This window comes from Sturnus vulgaris, chromosome 13, assembly GCF_052056855.1.
Source record: "Sturnus vulgaris isolate bStuVul1 chromosome 13, bStuVul1.hap1, whole genome shotgun sequence".
Lineage (NCBI taxonomy): Eukaryota > Metazoa > Chordata > Aves > Passeriformes > Sturnidae > Sturnus > Sturnus vulgaris.
The window spans coordinates 11832569-11852475 of record NC_142255.1 but is presented as its reverse complement, the minus strand read 5'-3'; the positions used below and the strand labels follow the sequence as shown (position 1 = coordinate 11852475).

General features: G+C 40.2%; 1 long non-coding RNA gene across 3 annotated transcripts in view; it reads right to left on the bottom strand.

Moving 5' to 3' along the window:
* Nucleotides 1-19907, bottom strand: part of LOC148222245 (uncharacterized) — a 233191-nt gene that overhangs the window by 190225 nt on the left and 23059 nt on the right. Inside the window, exon 6 of one of the 3 annotated variants that reach the window (XR_015806530.1) lies at nucleotides 787-4520. The exons of 1 other annotated variant lie outside the window; for it this stretch is intronic. This is a non-coding gene — a long non-coding RNA (uncharacterized LOC148222245). Of the gene's footprint in view, nucleotides 1-786; nucleotides 4521-19907 lie in introns of those variants that run through there. One more of the 3 variants, XR_015806531.1, reaches the window with a different exon arrangement.

Sequence of the window (19907 nt, the reverse complement as noted above, 5' to 3'; positions counted from 1 at the left end):
ATTCAGCACTGAACAAGCTCAGAAAAATCTCAAACACTGATCTCCCTCAGAATTTTACTGTTTCAAAAGATAAATTCTCAGGCATTAAAAAAGACATTTTGTGACATTTAAAAGAAACAACACCCAGAAGCACTGAAGGAAGCAAAAATTTCCCTATGTTAAGATTGGATCCAACCCCAAGTCTTTAGTCTGGCTTTGTCAAACAGCTGCCATTACTTCAATCATTAGCAAGAGAGTAGGCTTTCATAATATTTGGGCAAATCAAAATTAAACATAATCCTTCATTCCCTGGGGAGCAGATAGGTTTGTGCCTTGAGGTGACCCACTAATTTTTTGTAATCATTAAAATTGTAGCTCAACACCAGGCAATCATATCATTTACAGTGATTTTTTGTAGTTGGTTTGTGCCATTTCAAACAGAAGCCAGGCTTTTCTCCTGTTGTGCCTGATAAAATATTAAAATGTGACTGTTTAATGCCAATGACCAAAGAGATATTTGGGGCAGGGGGGTGGAGGGAGAGAAGAGGAAAATGGTAAAGATACTTCCAGAAGGGTTATGAATAAAGTAATTTAATGAGTTTTGCAGTTGTGTGCAGGGCCAGAAGACTTTATGGCTTCCTGTGGAGTGTGATGTCACCTTCCAGAGTCCTGTAATTCTCCACGTGTGTATTGGAGGAAACTCCAGTCTGGGAAGGCCAGAAGGAGTATTTCAGCTAAGGCTTTAATATTAGCTAAAAGAAACTTGGGTTCTTTCCCCAGTGTTTATGAAAACATGAGCAAGTGGTCTTGAGAGTGTTCCAAGATCAAGTTTATTTACTTTGCTGGTTAGAATTAGATGTGCAGAGAGCAGCTCTTGTATGATAGGGGTGGGGCCATGGTGTTATAAAACAGAACAGCTTTTCAGCATTTACAGATCAAACATGAGGGCTGAGCCCATAACAAGCCTCTCGAAATTCCTAAAAACAACCTTTGGTGAGCCTGAAGCATTCCCAGTCTCCAGCTCATGCTCTCAGATTAAGTGATTGATCAATACTAAATTATGAAGACTCCAATTATTCCAAATACACTTTTTTTCTTGGCAAAGTGCAATCCATCATGTGAGGATTACAAGCTCTTCATGTTAGGAAACTGCAGACTTCTGAGATTTCAACACTTATCATTCCAAGTGGGTGTAGAGATAGACCAGATTTGGGGGCTGGGTGACATTGGTCTGAAAAACTCGTGTAGTGAGTGGTGACTGTGGTGGGTGTTTGTCCCTGGGGACAACTTAATGCAGCATTTTGGGCAGATTGTTTAAACAATGAGAAACAGAGGAGAAAGAGGGCTTTTTAAGAAGTTGCTAACAGGAAACTCTACTTAGGACTACATCTCATGACCTGATTCACAACTGAAAAGATGCAGATGTTGATGAAGCCTTTGGAAACATGAAAAAAATTTAATATACTGGAGTAAGATGTATTGTCTCAATAACTGGGATCATGGTTTTCATGCAGCTTTCCAAGGTTTTAGGAAAACAATTGTGTCACTCTCCTTCATGTGTGGAGGAAACATCAATTCATTTCCCTCTGTCTGACAGATAATCAGTAAGATGACAAGATCCTATATGTTACAACTGATAGGTTGCAAATGATAGAATGTTCCTATATGTTAGACAAGTGCACAAAGTGTAGCATTAAAAATTGTTAAAATTAGAGGTGATTGTATTAACCAGGAGACAAGGACATGGAAGCTCTGACAGAAAGAACTAGATTGTTGAAAATGTGAATTTGGTGTGAGAGATGAAGTGTCTGCAGAAAATCTCGCATCTTTCTGAAGAGGGAGGGTTCTGATGAAAAATTAATATCTCACTGATGCAGATCCTCAGAGATTCTAATTCTGGCCTTGTTTTAAAACCAGAAGGTTAAAGCTTGAAAACTACAGAATTTTTCAGAAGAGATGGACCTGAAAAAGTAAAGCAAATTACAATTTTCATTTATTTATACATTTTAATTATTTCTCATGGTATTTTTGTACATTTCACTAGCCTTATAAACTCGAGGGAAAGGTGCAATTTTATGGTAACGATATGAATGACTTCCTAATTAATTTGGAAATGCATGTATAGCACACAACACATCAGCCAGTCACGTTAGGAATGTGGTTGTGTTCCAGAGGTAGTATGAATAAATTCTTACCTGCAGTTGCCCTGGTAACTCCTAATTTGTCACTGCATAACAGATTTGTGTTTAAGTAGCTATAAAACTTTCCTTGAGGCTGCTACAAAAATACGCAAATGTCATTTGCTTTTACTTTTCCAATTGCATACACGTCCACGTGTGCATATGTGGACATATTTAATAGGAAAGATGCTTTCCCAGCTTAATTCTACCTTTCTTACAGCTGTGTAGCTTCAGGCTGTCATCATGGAAAGAAAGCATCTTCTCCAGGCAAAGGAAAGAAGTCCTGGTTGCTTTGGAAGAGAAGTCCTCCAGAACCAGCCATTCTCCTCTTCAAACACCAGCTTTGTAATAGCAGTTTTTAAAATTCCACTTTACTGGTCTCCATTAGATGTTAGGAAGAAAATATAAAGCAAACATAAGATTTTTAAATCTTATTTATCCCAGTTCTGATAGAAAACAAGAATGATTCAACATAGCTATTAAATGAAATAAATGGTTTGATACTTATCACTCACTGACAGTGAATAAGACTTTTTTAAACATTTGTTTCATGATTTAAAATAAACAGGAACAGATAAGACTAATTTAAAATACACATACACCTCCTTATTAAAAAAAAAAAATCCACCACCTGTAAAGTTGTTTCTTTCAATGCTTCTTAATAGAAAAACCCAAAACCGAGAAAATGTTTTCATCAAATTTAACAAATAAAAGAGAACCTAATTTTAATCCGGTGACAATCTCAAAGTCTAACAATGAGGTAAAGCGTCCATAATTCTATTTAACTCTGCTTGATGTGAAGGTTTTATTTTGTGATCATTTTAGTGCATAAACCCTGATGAATAATGGAATTTTAGAAAAAGAACCCCTATTGAGCCAAGCTTCATTGACATCTGACTGGTAGTCTAAGAGCCTGCAGAGAGGGTCCAAAGCAATGCATCACAGCCTCCCAGCAGGTCATTAAGGCATTACCCAATTAGAAAGCAAGGCTACGGAGCTACATTGTTCACAGCAGAGCAAACATAATTGATTTTTATTTCAACAGGGGGGAGAACCTCCCTACTAAAGAGCTTTAGCATAATTTCTTATTTAGGAGAGGTTTAAAGAGATTTGTGCTGGAGTATTTAATTCCAAACCCTGGGACAGTCTCTGGCAATGTGTATAAATTAAGGGGCAGTTGACTTCACTCATTCATATTCAAAGTAGAGACTCGCTTGTTGCTCAAAAGTAGCATGAAGGTTTCTGAGCACTGGCATCCAACACCAGCTGTGCAGGGGCACAGTGCTTGCACCCTCCAAACCTTTATACAGTTCATGTAGCTATCAGCAAGCCAGTTTCCTGCTTTAAGGCTCCTCTCTGAGGCACTTTAACATGCTAATACACTGTATGTACTCCACAGCTCTTCAAGAGCACCATGCAGATGGAATTTGCTCCCAAGACATCTTCATCATCCTCAATCTCCTTCTCATCTTATTGTTTCCCCACTGGTTATTTTTAATCCCACTGTTCACAGGCATCACTAGATGGGAATGTTCAGTGACAGCCTGTAGCAAGAAAGGCTCCTAATGAATGACAGCTTGGATTTTCCCAATTTATACTATTACAGTAACACAGGGGAAAATGTTAGCCCTGTTATCTCCCATCTCCTTTTATGTATGAGTAACATGATGCCTTTTTTCATTGCAAGCCATGCAAGTTAAAAAAGATTACAAGGTCCTACTGCAAGCACTACACTCCATCTTTGGAAGCAATCAAATCATAAACTCTACAAAGAATGTTTGTTTTAATTTATTAACACTCAGTGCTTCAATGGCAACAAATAACTTTTCAAGAGAGGTGCTTTTTTTCCAGTCTTTGCATTTAAGGTCCACTGGAGAGCAGATAGCTGGAAAATGCGATAAAATCCTCACTTTTTATGAGGCCCAAAGCAACACAACTGAAGGTCTTATTGGAAATATTTGTAGATTACTATCTCCAAACTATGTACACAGTAGACTTGAAAAAAATTATTTTCCTCTATTAGTTGTACTTCAGTGTGCCAAATGAAACATTTAAAAAAATTCAAAGGACTTCTTAGCTTCAATGGCAAAAGTCCATTCCCAACTTCATACTCTGGGTCTGTACCTAAGAATCATGTGACTCATCAGTCTCTAATTTTCTATTTTCCAGCATGTTTTTGACAAAAATAATGATTTTCAACTTGACTTATGCCTTAAACACACTTTAAAAAAAATTATTAAAAAAAACAGGGAAAAATTTTTACACGGCACTTTAACTTCAAAGTCTGCCAGCAACACAGTGACAATTTTATTCCACTTGGTTGTTCACAAGCCTACTTCTCTGTCTTGTGTAAGTACTCTCCTGAAATACAAGCAGAGCAAAGATATGGAGTAAATAATTTTTATAAACACTTATGTACTCAGATATATCACAAACCTAGCAGCAGCAAGGGCAATTTAGCAGCTGTTTGTCTTACCATGGCACTGAGGAGCCCCAGGCACAGATTGCCACCCCTTAGTGCTCCTCACAACGCCAACACACATCAAAGCAGCAATCCCTGACCTGAAAAATCCTCCTGTAAAAATTTATACCCAAGACCAGCTATTTATGAATTTATCCATATATTCCCAATTCTGTGTCCTTGTTTTAATGTTAGGATCAAAATCAATTATTCCTGTTGTGCAGATCAACACATGTATGAAACGTCAGTGGCATCAGCCATATATTTACTGTGCACTGCTCCTTAGTCATGTACCAGCAGAGTTAAGACGTTTTTCTGAGCACTGCCAAGGCACACCCAGTGCCCATTTCACGAAAGACCAGCATTCTCTCTTCCTCTTGAGTCAGAAGAATTATGGCTAGAATCTTCTTTCACGGACATTTTACCACAGATAAATTTACTGTCAGCTGGCATTCAGTTATTCAATCCACCCATACTTGCCTGACTAAAGGATCCATTGCTTCCACCACATCAGTGCTTGAAAAAAACCTTCTTAAATAATTGTGACAAAAACCATCAGTGCACGAAGCAGTGGGGTCATTTTTATTAGTTACTACTGCAGACAAACCTCCTATACCCCCAAGTCTTTCAGCCACAGCGATTCCTGGGAAATTACCTTAATTCACAAAAAAATTCCCACCAACAGGTAAAAAGCTGCAGAAAGTCATCATCAAACATATGTTTTCTAAGAAATTAGATAGATCAAGAAACACTCAAAAGTGGTTCAGGATTAAGCTGATCCTCCCTTCAAAAACAAATCATCTGAGCCAGTGGTTCTCTACGCTTCTCATTTTGTGAGCATCTAAATGTTTTCTAGCTGTAACACAGACCCAGTACCACACAGCAAGAATAACCTCTCTTTTTCTTAGGCTCATTATAACTGTCATGTATGTCTTGAAAATAGTCACTGACAACTAAAGGATTTTAGCCTCAAGCTGGGCTATCACCACTCAGGTAGTATATTTGAAGTAGGCAATGATATTGACCAAACATCTTGAAAGCATGTTGGAGTGAGTGAAAAGCTTTGAACTCTCTGAGTTCCTCATGCATGGCCATGCCTTTCCTCTGCACAACTGAAGCAACAAACCTTCAGAGGTTCACTGTGCAGCCAGGAAATGTGGAAGAACAAGATCACATGCTGAAAGCCAGACATGGGTAGAGGAAAATGCCCTTCCCAGCTATAAGTGGAATAGCTTACATCTGGAATTAATAGGTCTCTTGACTTAATGAAAATAGGCAATGCATGTTTTGCATGCTAGGTTAGTGTGTTTTGATTTATAATGAGGAAAGAAAGTGTAGAATATACTGTACACGTTCTCCCACAGGTGTGTGATGTGTGGGCTGGAGTAAATGGGCTAATTTTAGAACTTTCACCTTGTTAAATGTTTCTGGAGTTTAACTTTGTAATAGGAGACATGCTGATATTATGGTCCTTGAGCATTCCTCACCAGTGAGAAAACAGAGGGAAATGGTCTCAAAATGCAGTGCTTTAAATGATAACTATAAATTATGCTGTAACTTCAGTCCTTTAAAAATGCTTATTTTACTGGAGGACGTTGACCAAGGCTGTGTTTTTCTCTAAGGAAGAAATGCTGCAGTTCACCACAGTAAATCTGCATGCTGGCATTTAAGTACACGAATAACCATTATTTAGTCTATAGAAGCCTTCTCTAATATTCAGTAAATTGTGTGTCGTTGAGTTCTTAAAAATAAATCTTGGAAAACTATTCCAATTATTTGATTTTACGTTTTACATAGTATCCTTTAGTTCACCTTCTGTAACCTTCATTGACATGCTCACTGGCAAACTGTATGTTCAATGCTGAGCATGCATGTACACTGTATGTACTGTGTTTGTATCTACACTAATTGAGAGACTAATTTTCAGAGAGAAAAGAGCACCAAGAGTCACTTGAACATAAAAAAAGCTGTAAGGACATCAATAATGGGCAACACGGAAAATATCTCCGAAACAGAAGCTTAGTTTTTCTTTAGTGTCCTTCAAAACATAAAACCAAAATATCAAATGAACCAGCCAGGTAATTGACATGAAAAATTTATGTCACCAGGTTTCAGGTCATGGGCTTAATCAGTGTTACATAGACCAACTCAGTGTTTTGGGTTCAAACATTTATCCAGCCCTGTGACAGCTGCATTTATAGATACCTGTGAAAAGATCCCCATAGGTTCATTTATCTCTCCAGTGTTTCATGGCTAAAATCTTAGTGGTGAACTGCCCAAACTCTGCAGATTTAGGGGATGCAAAGTGTCCATTAGTTTTATACAGAGCAAGAAACACGAAGCAACATTGACTATTTAACTTGACACTAAGAAAGGGTGGGGATGACAAGGCGCAGTCACACAACACAAGCAGTAATAAAGTGGAAAAGCACTCTTTTCTTTAGCTCAGTACAGTGCAATCAAAGAAGAGATATGTGTCACCAAGCAGCACTTCTGATCATGCAGGCAAGTCCCTTTGAATGGTACAATAAGGTCTGTCCTGCAGCCCCATGGAAAGCAGATGGCACAGTCATGACCCAGGGACTGCGAGCGTTTGAACCCGCGGTGCCACGTCCAAAGTTCACTGATGTCGAGGCACATCTGTCATGTGCCCTGACATTAAACCAGGCCATAAAAAACATCAAGCATGAAAGTGGTCAGGAGTCAGATGAGGCCTTTGCTGTGAATGAAGATAGCCAAGAATATATTTTCCTGAAATTATTTCAAGCCTAAGGAAAAAGCCATGGAAAAAGGCCAGACTTTACCAGAGGATTTTGTAAGAAAGTGGTGCACCACACTGAGCTTCTATCTCAATTATATATTACACATTAAAGAAAATTTTATCTAAAAGAAGAAGAGGGAGAAAGCAAGGCAGAAAACATAATTTTTCCAAATTTCTGACTTTTGCTAATTTTTCACATTACAGTTTTGCAACTTTTCCCTTCAAATGGTTACATGAACTATATAAACATTTTAATCATTTACCACTGTAAAGAGATGGACATAAAAAATCATTTTGATTTGTACAACATTTTTCATTTTATGCTTTCCATAAGCCCCCAGAAGTTTCAGGATACACACGGGACAATATTTGGGGGAAAAAATTTTTAACAGACTAAGAACTGTGGAAAATGTTACACGTTTTTCAACTTCTAAGACCAGGGAGCAAGCCATGCCCATCTGATGAGAAATACACCATGCCCCTGAGAGGTTTCTCATTTACACCCCAAGAAGTGTTGAAAAAATATCTTTAATCTATAAATACCTACAAAGACATTCAGAAAACTTGCTACTGTGTCCGGGCAATTTACTGCTCATATATTTCAATAAATTATTCATCAGGATTTATTTTCCATAGCTAAGTATCACACATAAATTACTGATAAATGCTAGTGAAATCTGACAGCTGAAAACATCTGTCCTCCCATGCTTATACATCTTAATTTTCTTTCAGCTTGCCTTTATTTCTCAAAACTAACTATGCTAAGAGGCTTAAGGATACAGTATATTTGATTGATGTCATGCAAACCAGAGCTGCATGGCACACTATACACTTAGAAAGGATACAGCACATCATTCCCAAGGCTGGAATCATCTCAGTAAGAACACCATCTTTTTATGCCTATGGCTAATGAATTTATCTTCTGAAATAAATGTATCTTTTGGACTTGGATCAATGCATGCCTTAATTAAAACCATGTTTCTGTATAAGCATCTAACAAGAACACATGAAGGCCCTATTTAAATTGGAAGAGAACAGTATAAACCAGTATGGCCTTTAAAGCTAACTGCTTCCAGGTGCAGAGAGAGTGGAAGTTTAGTGCTGTTTCCAACTTGATGCTTGGATGCCTTTGTTCTTGAAAGTGTAAGGTTTCTCTCATTCTCAGTTTTATGACTGCAGGTTTCTATGTTGCATAACACCCTATAATAGAGCACCAAAGGGCTTAGTTTAATTGTTTTGTTTCACTTTATTGACTGCATGTTTTATTCAGCTAATATGTGCCATAGAGGCAGGCAGTAACATCTCAATTACCACGCCAGGGCTCTTCCTCCTCTGTAAATGACCAGCTCCAATCTGCACTTTATTATATTCACATGCAGGTGTTAAAAGGCAAGGGAGGAGGGGTGAGGGAAGATGGAGTTGAAACAGACCTTTTAAAGCACTACAACTGAAAAGGCTTTTTCCCAGGTAATCCTTAAAGCTAAACACATTCCAGTATATGATATTCACGCTGTGGCAAGCCACCAAGCACCAGCAACTATTGCATAGCAATGGGTGTGAGAAAGTTCAAATCTAAATAAAAACTCCTCCAGAGCTTGATCAGAGCTGGATCTGGCATTTCACTTTACTCATTTCTACTATTGTGCATCCCTGCTGGAAAGCCAAAGAGACTTTGGCAATGCAACAAGTATACAAGCAAGAATTTGGCACTCCCTACAGCTTATTCAATGTCCTGAATATTAAAGCTTGTTTTACTAAGAAGGGGAATGCTGAACAGGATGACATTAGGAGTCTTCATGGTTCCTTTTGTAATGCCACTGGATTTTTTCATTCCCACAAGATTCCCACAAGGGCCAAGAGACAGACCAGCTTAACATTAGAGACAGATAAAATCTTTTCCAGTTAATCAAAAGTATGCTGAGCTGGCAGGGCAATGGGTGGGAGGTTGAATGAACAGAGGGGAGAAAATGAGGAAAAAGTAATCTGGAACTTCATTAATAATAGAGAAACGAGGCAATTCTTTGCAGGTGGAGATGTAATTGAAGTGAGTTTAAAATTCTCCCTTATTTTATCTGAAGAACACCATCTCTAATAATGCAGCAGTTCAATCAGTTCAGCACACGAGCCCAAGTCCTGGTAATGGACTTGAAAGTTTAATGTCTGTTTTTCTGGCCATGGATAAATAAGATACCAACAACTATCACAAGTCACCATCCCCAGAACCAGCAGACACTGGATACTGAATGCTGTAAGGAACAGCCCTTTGCTTCCCATAGGAAGTGCCTGTGAGCCAGGAATGGATTGTTCCTGTGAAGGCAGATATTGTGGCATTTTGTAGATTCAGACAAGGAAATAATCTTTACAGTGTTTCAGACATTATTAATAAATACTTTACTTCAATTGAATTGTTTATACTGCATTGTGAGCCTTCTGGAAAATCATGATAATTTCATCTTGTGTTTATAAAGAACTCAAATATTCAGTATCTAGTTCAGTTAAAGGCAACTGGAAACAGCCAGATGTATTCACAGTGATACTTTGGGCCAATTTGACAACAATAAGAAAGAATGATTTCTTTTTAGCCTGGTATAAAGGGTAGCTTATTGCACAGACCTTTCTCTGTCTTCAAAGGGCAAAAACCTGGCTCAGCTTTTTTCACATTTCTCTCACATCCTGACTTTAGTATTAAAAGCAAAGCCATACAGCTCAGTCAATGCCAACATTAGTCCTCTATATAAGGCACTTGAAGACTGTTGCTCTACTCACTGAGTACATCCAGACAATTTACTGGGTGGGGAAAGACTTTGCAGACCAATCCTGCAAGATGTGTGTGTTTCCTGCAAGGTGCTACCATCCTATGGTGACACCAGGTATCAACATTTGGGCCGACACCTCACAGGAGCAGAGTACTCCCTGGTGTTTTTACTCTGGCTCACCAACCTGCCCAGAGTTGATCCTTAAGTCTGTGTGGAAACTAGATGGGAAAATTTCCTGACTCTTAACAGCTCCAATTTTTTTGTCATACTGAGCTTGAGAAATTTTCCACATTCCAATTCCTTCTTTCTTTAGTTCATATCAAGTACTTGGAGAAATACCTGTGGTGGCAGCTCTGTGATCAAGAAACATCCAGCTTCAGGTGTAGAATAAGCTGCCTGACCCCAGAAGGGATGATTAAAAATTACTTTTAGCAGCAGGCCAAAAGCAACGCCTTCCTTTTAGGTGCAAATTCCTAAATCTGTCAGAGAAAAGAAAAAAGGAGCAGGCTACAGAGTCCTGACAGAACCAGGCATGGGCCAGCAGCTGCTCTTGTGGTCCATGGGCAGAAAGTGCAGGATGAGCAGCCAGGAGAGGTGCAGCAGCACTGGGACACGAATAGGGTGGGTCTCATCCTCCAAGCCCTGTCCAAGACAGCTGCACAGATCCCGTTAGACTTCGTAGTTATTTATGATTATTTATTGAGCATCATCAGCAAGCCTGGGACTGTACAAGGGACAAAGAGAGAGTATCCCTTCCCAAAAATGGAAACAATCAGGCTCTGTGTGGGAACCTTGAAATCCACACAAATTAAAAGGCTTTACTCTCCAGGCTGTTAATTCAGCACATATCTGGAGCAATAAATTAACTCGGAAAAAGTTCCAGAAATCTATGAAATTTTAGTCTCTGAGTTTGCACTGAACCAGAAGTTAGAAGTCAAAGACCATAAAGTAAATACACTTTACCTGCAATCCTCCAGTTTCCATTTTTGCCAAAATATATGAAAATACAGTCAATACCTTTGATATCCTGATATGGTTTCTTCCATGACTTTTGTGGCCACATAAAGATACTGTGTTTGACATCTGGGCTCGATGGTTTCCTGACATAAATCAGTGTCACAACACTAAAGCCAGTGCAACTGCATAGAATGAAACCACAGAACGATATGGACCTCTAGGTATAATTATTTTCTAAATGGGGAACAGGATAGGAGAACAGGGCTTAATGATCCAACACAATTATTTCCTGCTGAAAGAAAAAAATTATCATTCTCATTGTACATAGTACATATTAAATGATTGTTATTGAACTTCCATGTTAAATCCTCAGTAATCTGAGTTCTGCTCTGTGGTGAAAACTGTATTACAGCTCTGCTCCTGATAACATCATAAATACAGCATTACAATAACTAATGCTGCCCTCCTATGACACACTGCAAATTAAGGACATTGTTAACAAAACCTGAAGTGGATGCATATTTCAAATTGTGCTAGATAGAAATAAATTTTCTCCCTGTTTTACTCCCTTGACTATATCACAAAAACACCATTTTTCAGCTCTGTACAGATATACTGTATGCTTTTAATATTATACTAAATGAAAAACCTGTTATTGTCTTGTGGGGGTTGACTCTGTCTGGACCCTGGTTGCCCACTGAAGCAATGCTGTCACTCCTCATCAGTTGCACAGGGAGCAGAAAATACAACTAAAGGCTCCTGGGCTGAGACAAGGACAGGGAGATCATTCAGCAATTACCATCATGACCAAAATGGACTCAACTTGAGGAAAAATTTATTTAATTTATTACCAATCAAATCAGAATAGTATAATGAGAAACAAAACTGAATCATAAAGTCACCTTCCCTCACTCCTCCCTTTTGGCAGAAGCCACTCCTGTAGCCTCCCCACCACAAAACGCTGCCTCATAGACCCAATACATTCCACCCCTCACCTCCATAAAATACTGAGAATTATCATTGAAATCCACATTCATCACACAATCTTCACTCACATCAACAAAAAAGAATTTCCTACACTAAAATCAAAGTGATGTAACACAGGATGCAAGTGGGCAAGTGACACAACTCATCCCTCCACCACAAGTAGAACACCAACAACTCCCCATAATCATTCTACTCTTTAACATTGTCTACTGGATGTTTTGCCTGTTATCTCTCCCAGCTATTGCCCTTATCTTGGTCCATGAGCCTTTTGCTCTATTTTCTCTCCTCTGTCCAGCTGAGGAGGGGAGAGATAGAGCAACTCTGGTGGGTACCTGCATCCAGCCAGGGCCAACCCACCACATGTATCCTACCTGCCCTTTCCTACAGGAAACCTCTTAAACAGCCACAATATATAGAGTATGATTCAGAAACACAAAAACCCTTTATTAATATTCCTCTATAAATGGTGACTTCTTTATGTGGATTTCGTGAAGCAGATCTACCTTTAAACACAAAAAGCTGCAGTGTGTGCTCAGTGATCCTCTGGCTTCTGACAGAAGAAGCTCTTCAAGTCAATCTTCATGCCAATTACATGAGAAAAAAAAGACAAAAGTCACAGAGCCTGAGCCCTCATGCCACTATAGCCCAAATGCAGCTGTAGTGTGAATGAATATTAAACCTGAATGTCTTTAACAATCAGCAGGGCATGCAACGCATACAAGGGGGAGAAGGGAATCTGTTGTCCTGTCTCATGACCAACATCCCTTCACCTGCATGCAGGTATAATATGGGGTTTGTGGTGTCCAGGAACAGCCCCACACACTCATTCATACCACCATGGGGTTTCATTTCACTCTATCAGATGGAGCAAAGAAAGGACTTCCAAGTTACTGGCATTTGAAACTGAGAGGAAAGATGCCCTTAGGAGAAGCATCAGCAGAAAGCTGTCATTTCTCCCATTTTGGACCCTCCTTTGTTCATACAAAGCACACTGGCAAACGTTGCTTTCCCCAGCCAGCCACAAACCTATCTGGCTTATTTGGTGAGATCCAGCAGAAACTGTTTTTGTGGGAGTTTCATCTGCTGGAACTAAACCACACTGGACAATGATCACTGCTTAAAGATGTAAATACCTTCCCCGTGCAGTGCAGATGTAATGCCCTTCAGGAGGGGATCTGTGCAGGCAGGTTTTACATTCATCACACTCTTCTCTGTCTTGAGAAGGAGGCTGCAGTACAGCTCTGGGGTGAAACAAGTGTGTTCAGCTTTGTTGCTGCTAAACATTTCTTTTTCTCTTTACTGGCTCACTCCACTCCCACAGTGAGCAACATCTCTGAGTGACCAGCCAAGAGATCCCCAGAGCTCCCAGGTTTTAGGAGCAGTGGTTGTGCCATTCCCATTCAACTGTGTTTTATTTCCTTCTAGTGAATTCTTTTGTCCTCCTTCTCTCCTCATGAGACCCTGATGGCTGAAAGCCCCCTGGCAGACCTTGCAGCAGGCAAGCATGGTGGAGTTCTATGAGACTGCTATCAGAGCAGAATTTGAACCAAAATAATAATTGCCTCAAGTACTCTCCTCCTCCCTCTCATCCTAAAAATTATATTTTTTATGTTTCTAGACATTTTTTAGTTTACTAATGAGGTCAATAGTCTTTTCTGAATGAAGCACCAGCAAGCAAGAAGTGCTATGGCTGGGGCTCATTTTTTAAAGCGACTATCAGAGTAAGCTGTTGTGCTGGCAGGTGAGTACCTATCTGGGGGGGTGGGTACCAGCCAGTCTCGATTCATGGACCCACTGGTTAAGGTGGTCACAGTGTCAGTCGATCCTAGTGACTAATGCTGGAGCAGAAACCTGCTGGAGCCAGCTCTAAGCCCTCCCTTGGCCCAGGAAAAAGAAGTACAGGCTGAGAGGAGATTTTCCTCTCCTACCAGAGGAGTATATTCTCCTCCTTACACCAGACACAGGCTGGTACCTGGAGTACCTGTTGCCTGTAAGAAATATGTACACAGAGCCATCAATTCCCCTTTTACTATGAGTTGTACGTGCCCTTTAGTAGTTGGGAAAACAGCAGTGCAGCAAAGACCACACAAATGCATCACGTGAATATCTGGAGCTGTGAGCTTAATAAAAGCTCTTTACAGCCACAAGGCATAGCTTATAGCTTTGTGTTCAAAGTATTTCTCCATGAATACTTTGGGTGAATTCCTGGTCCCACCAAAGACAGTGGGAGTTGTGCCCTTCACTTCAGTGGGATGCATTTCACCTTTTGTGTTTAATTGCCAGTTGTTAGGGAAAGGAATAAATTACACTCTGCTAAATCTAGGCACAGTAATAATCAACAAGTCCCTTTTTAAAAAAATAAATGCTACCATAAGAGCCCTTTATAGCTAACTAAAGTCTTAGAGAGTCCTTTTTAAGTGTTCTGAAAGTTATTTTCTGATACTTTTTTGTATTCCCGGATGGTTTCACTGCATTTGCATCAAACCCACTGGATCAACAAAAAAAAAAAACAAACAGGGAAAAGTCATTAATGGACAATAGACAAGATTTAAAAACCTTTCACAACCATCCACTTAAAAGACTGCACTGTTTAGCTAGCTTGTCCAAATTTACAGTGTAGCAAGAGCAATAATCTCTGTCAGTACTGCTTACAGCCCCTGCCAAGCTGAAAGCAATGTTCCCATTGACTTCTGTATGCAGATCAGATCCTGGAAAAGAGGAGCTCTATGCCAGAGTTGGAACAGCTAGACAAATGAACCTACACTCACATGGATATATCCTTTCTCAGAGTGAAATTATTTTGCCATGAACAGGCCATTTCAAGTTTGTATTGAGATGATCCATCTGTGTTTTAAAGCAGATTAGAATACATTGGGAAGCAAAGGACATGCTGCATTATTTAAGGCAAATGTTCAAAATTCCATTTGCTGTTGGTGGAGGTTCACACACTGAATCTTCAGTCATGTGTCTGAACACATTCCTGGTGAGCTTAAGCAGAGTAAAGTTAATTGAATCAGCCTATGGAATCCCTACCACACCACTACAACCTGAAGCTGCGATTTCTATTTTATCAGCCTTTAAGTAATTTCCAACAAGATCCTCTGATTTCTCGTCTTCTTTTCTGCACTCCCTGTAAGGTTTCCACTGTACTGGTTCACCACAGTATCTTTACCTTCATTTAGACATCTTCATTTAATCCTTGACCTTTACAGCATTAAAAAATTCTTCTGTTCTACTATCACAGAGTGTTATGAAACCTGTCTCTGCCAATGCAGCATTCACCAATTTAATACACAAAAGTACAAAATATTGATCTCATTTATTTTTCCCAGTTGCCTCTCCTCGAGAGTCTCACCATCCAAGTAGCAGTTATGTAGAGCTGCCAGAGGTTTCCCTGCCATCCAGCCCTTGAACATTCCTGATGCAGCTTATGGCTTTCTCCAGGCAACTTGAGAGCCAGTTTTCTTGAGTCTACAGATTTTATTGGTGAAAGCAACATATGCCATCAGCTAGAGAGAGGCTGGGAACGTGGCACTACCTCATCAGTCAGTACTGCTGCTTAGGATAATCATTCAACATGTTATTCATGTTTAACACATCAGTTCATTGAGCTGGCACTCTCATCCCACTTACAAAGGTAAATGAAGGCTAGAAGGGGCCTGTGAAACTCGAGCTAATGAAAATGATGCAGCTGGCTCCAAACTCTAATTCTGGCTCTGAGGTGCAAGATCTTGGCACCATCTGCTCCTTCCAGAGCTAATATTAATGAAGAACTCATCACACCCCTGCTGAGTGAGGGGATGCTAGCACACAGATCCCGATGGATGCACACAGCTTTCAGCCATATTTTAGCACTGCTGATGTGTAGTCCTGCCAGCTTTCTGTGATATGGAAATTTGAGCTGTAGCATCTGTGTCAGTTCAGGCTGGAGGGCCTGGGCTGCAGCCCCTCAAACCAGGACATCCTGGGGAGGAGCAGGTCCAGATGCTCTGGGCAGAGCAGACTCAGCAAAATGGGTCTCCAGGCCATGTAGAGCTGCCTGGGCACACAGTCCATGCAAGGGACTGCATCTCCAGGATTTCCAGATGCTTAAAACCTTCAAAAATCACCAAAGTCTTCAAACTGTAAACTAAATTTTCAGGTGAAAAAAGAAGGTCCAAGCAGCTCAGGTGGATGGTAGACCTTTGTGGACTATAGAGCAATAAGTCCATTTTAAACCAGGTTTCACACTCAAAAAAATCCCAAACGTGTATGATCCTTTTTCTGCCCCACATCCCCCTTGGTTCTATCCAAAAGATGTCTTGTGGCCCCATTAGCCTACACACACCCATCATCCCACCCTTATTTAAGAAATACAAGACCCAGAAAGACTGAAGAGGCTGCTGAACACAAAATAATCTTTCTGTGTTTCCAAACACCCAATTACACTGCACTAGCATTACCACATGGATGGGCAACATGGTTTGTAGCAACATCCAAAAATATAGAGGCAAACATTTCCCACAATTCAGGGTTTCCCACCAATATTTTTTCCCACTTAAAAATTTTAAGGTATGTGTCGTATTCTGTACACCACTGAAACAAAGAGCATTTTGCATGCTTGGTGTATTTTGAAACTCTGTGTAACCAGACTGCCCAGCTATTTGCTTAGTTGCATAAGAGATCTCATGCTGCTAAACCCTCCAGAGTTATCTTGCCCCCACCCTACTGCTCAGAAGAGACTTCCAAAATAAAATAAATCACTGATCCAGTGTCAGGAAAGCTGTCTTCCCAGTGTTATCCAGTCCCAGAGTATCCTCTGTAGGACTGTTTCCTACAGATAGCAGGGATAACCCTGAGGCATTTTATGGATCCATACACTTTAAATTTTACACACAGCCTTTGGCACTGACATCCCCCTTATTAAAGATATAGGATCCCATGCCCATTCCATTCCCAACAGACTGACAGTAATAGAATTGTATGGAAAAAGAATCAGATTCTTATACTGCAGAAATTTTAAGATATATGCAGTTGATGCTTAAATTGCCCAATTTAAAAATATATATTTTGCACAAGAAAACTACCCAGTAAGAACATTAAGGCTGCAAAGCGAAGTACTCGCAATTTAAGAGATGTTAGAATTAGGATTTCTTGGCACATAGTTTATCCACTTTCTGCATATCCCTTCAATAAGGTATAACCCCTGGAGGGCTGACTCCAGCTCGGTCCAGAGTGTGGCTGAAATGGGTTCTGGTTTTAGCTGCTAAATGCACCAAAGCTGTCCCTATGCAACATGTGCAAATTATAAGTTAAGGAAATGCCTACAACCTGAACCAAATGTTCATAGATTAGAAAGGGCAAGAAAAATATCCCTGAGTAAAGAGCCAGACAATCCCTCTCCACCAAATTTCAGATTCTTGCTTCAAAGCATGGAGATATTTTACCTTTTTAAAGTTCACCCCATTTTTTGCCAGCGTATTGTTCTCTACATCTATTCTCAAGCATCAGTTTGGATTAAATCTTCCTAAAGAGTTTAGGGAGTTACTTAGCACAGCAAATTCCCTCCGAATTTTGTTCAAAAGGGTTCAAGTCTGGCAAAGCATATGCCAATCAAACCAGGGGCTTGTTACACAATCTTCACAGTAAGAGACACCAGCAGCTCCGCCTGTAATATTTTTGCCACTTACAATTAATAGTCTGGAAAAAGACATCTTGAGAAAGTAAAATAAGTGGCACAAAGAGGAGGAGGGTTTCCAAGCAACTGCTTCATTTTCATTTTAAGCCCATGCTGCAGAAGTGTTAGCAGCAACTTAAGGGGCTAGTCTCATCCCCAGCCTGCAGGAGAGTGAGGAAACTAGGCTAGAAACAGCGATTTCCTGCATATGACCTCAGATTAACATACAACAGGAGGGATCAAAAGGAACAGGATTTTAAATTATTGTGCCCACAGTTAATTTCTAGATGCAATACATCCCGCAGTCAGCAAATGTATTTGTACGTCCAAGTTACATTCCCACTGATTTTTGCAAATCCTCTGCTCCCTAGATGTTAAAATAATAGGGAAGAGAATTATAAAGAAAAAGCAAGCATAAGTGTTGCCTTTTCTTAGCAAGCACCTCCTGAAGAGCCCCTTCCAAGCCCTGTTCCCGCTGCTGCTGGCTCAGCATGCCAAGCTCACACTGCCCAAGCTTCACTCGCTCAGTCACCACTTATTGTTTCCTGACTTTTTGCTAAACTGCACCTTGGAATTATCACAAGCCCAGTCCCATATTTCAAAATCAGGCACCTAAAGAAATCCTCTGATTTTTCAGGAGCAGCTGTGCATTGTCAGCAAAACAGGAGGGCTTGCAGGAGCCCTGAATGCCCTGGAAATCAGGCCACTTCAGGCTGTGCTCCTGCTCTCAGCTTTTTCAGTTTTTCCTCCACCCAGTGGCCACTAACAGAAATAAATCACCTAATAAAATACACTGTACTACCAGTCTATTCGCTGAAATATTCTATTAACATGGCAGTAGTCTATTGTTCTCTGGACTGCTACTGACAGTACATCACTGTGTACCTCTGTTATGGCATCGAGTAGAGGATTACATTATGGAAAATGTTGGTATGACATGTAGGTGGCAGAAAGATAGAAAACCACACTGTTTGTAGGGATGGACACAGGACCAGATAAAAATATTACATACCCACAAGGTCTAGAAATATAGATGTGGTCAAAACCAGTAGCTGCTGCCATTGACAGAAGTGGAAAAAACAAAGTCAAAACAGATTCAAAACTATTGCCTTGAACTAAGGCACAGAAATCTACATTCATTTATATAAATCAAGCAGCTGATGAAATCTCCTGACCAGTTTCCTGCTGGTACTGCAAAAACACAGATTTCTTGACAGCTGTCTGCCCCACCTGAGCAGATGTGATGAGCTGCAGATCTGGGCTTCAGAACAGAGCTCCTGCAGGACACACAGGAGGGAGGAGCCCTCCTTGGTCTGGCTACAGACTGCCATCAAACCCTTTGGTAATTACAGTCTAATTTTGGATTTTAATATTCAGCCAGAGAATTGAAAAATGCTGTGCTTCTGTAGATGATGAGAGCATATTACCTGAGCCAGCTGGCAAAAATGTAAAGTTGCATTTATGTTTCATTACTAAGAGCTACTGAATTGACTCTGTAATCGAACCTTTAAGGGTATTTGCAAGACATATTCCATACAGTACACTAAAAAACAGTTTTGCTAGACATTAGCAGGGCTGCACTGAAATGCAAACACATATATGCAGATTTACCTGCATGTTTACAAACATTGACACCCCTACACTTATATGCTGGGAAATATCTCCAAGAGAATTCAGGCCTAGAGAAGGAGCTACCAGGTTACATAATTTACAGCTTGAGACAAAAAATACCAGGCAGACCTGTACAAAAGTACAGTATGCTCTTGCTTACTGATTGAAAAGTTGAAGTTTAATTATTTTTAATTGATTCAAGGTTTGGTCTGCACTGATTTGACCTTGTCACCAGCGCAGGGCCACTGATGCTGATGAGCTGTTCCCCTTTGCACACCAGGTGCTTGCTTTTCAGAGTCAGCCCCTTATTCCACTCTTTGACCCAAGAGGATGTTTCAGCTGGACACTTGAACACACCACACAAGTGCCCACTTTGCTCAGCACCATGAGGCTGCCCATTTCCACAGCTTGCAGCACTGCTCACTGCTGCCAGGACCTTTGAAGGCTCCATTTGCTCAAGGCTCTCTTGCTGGAAACCCCACTGCTACAGAGCATGAAGAGCAAATAAGGGCTGGAAATACAATACCACAGATTAAACCTCTCACTGTTTGAAAGAATG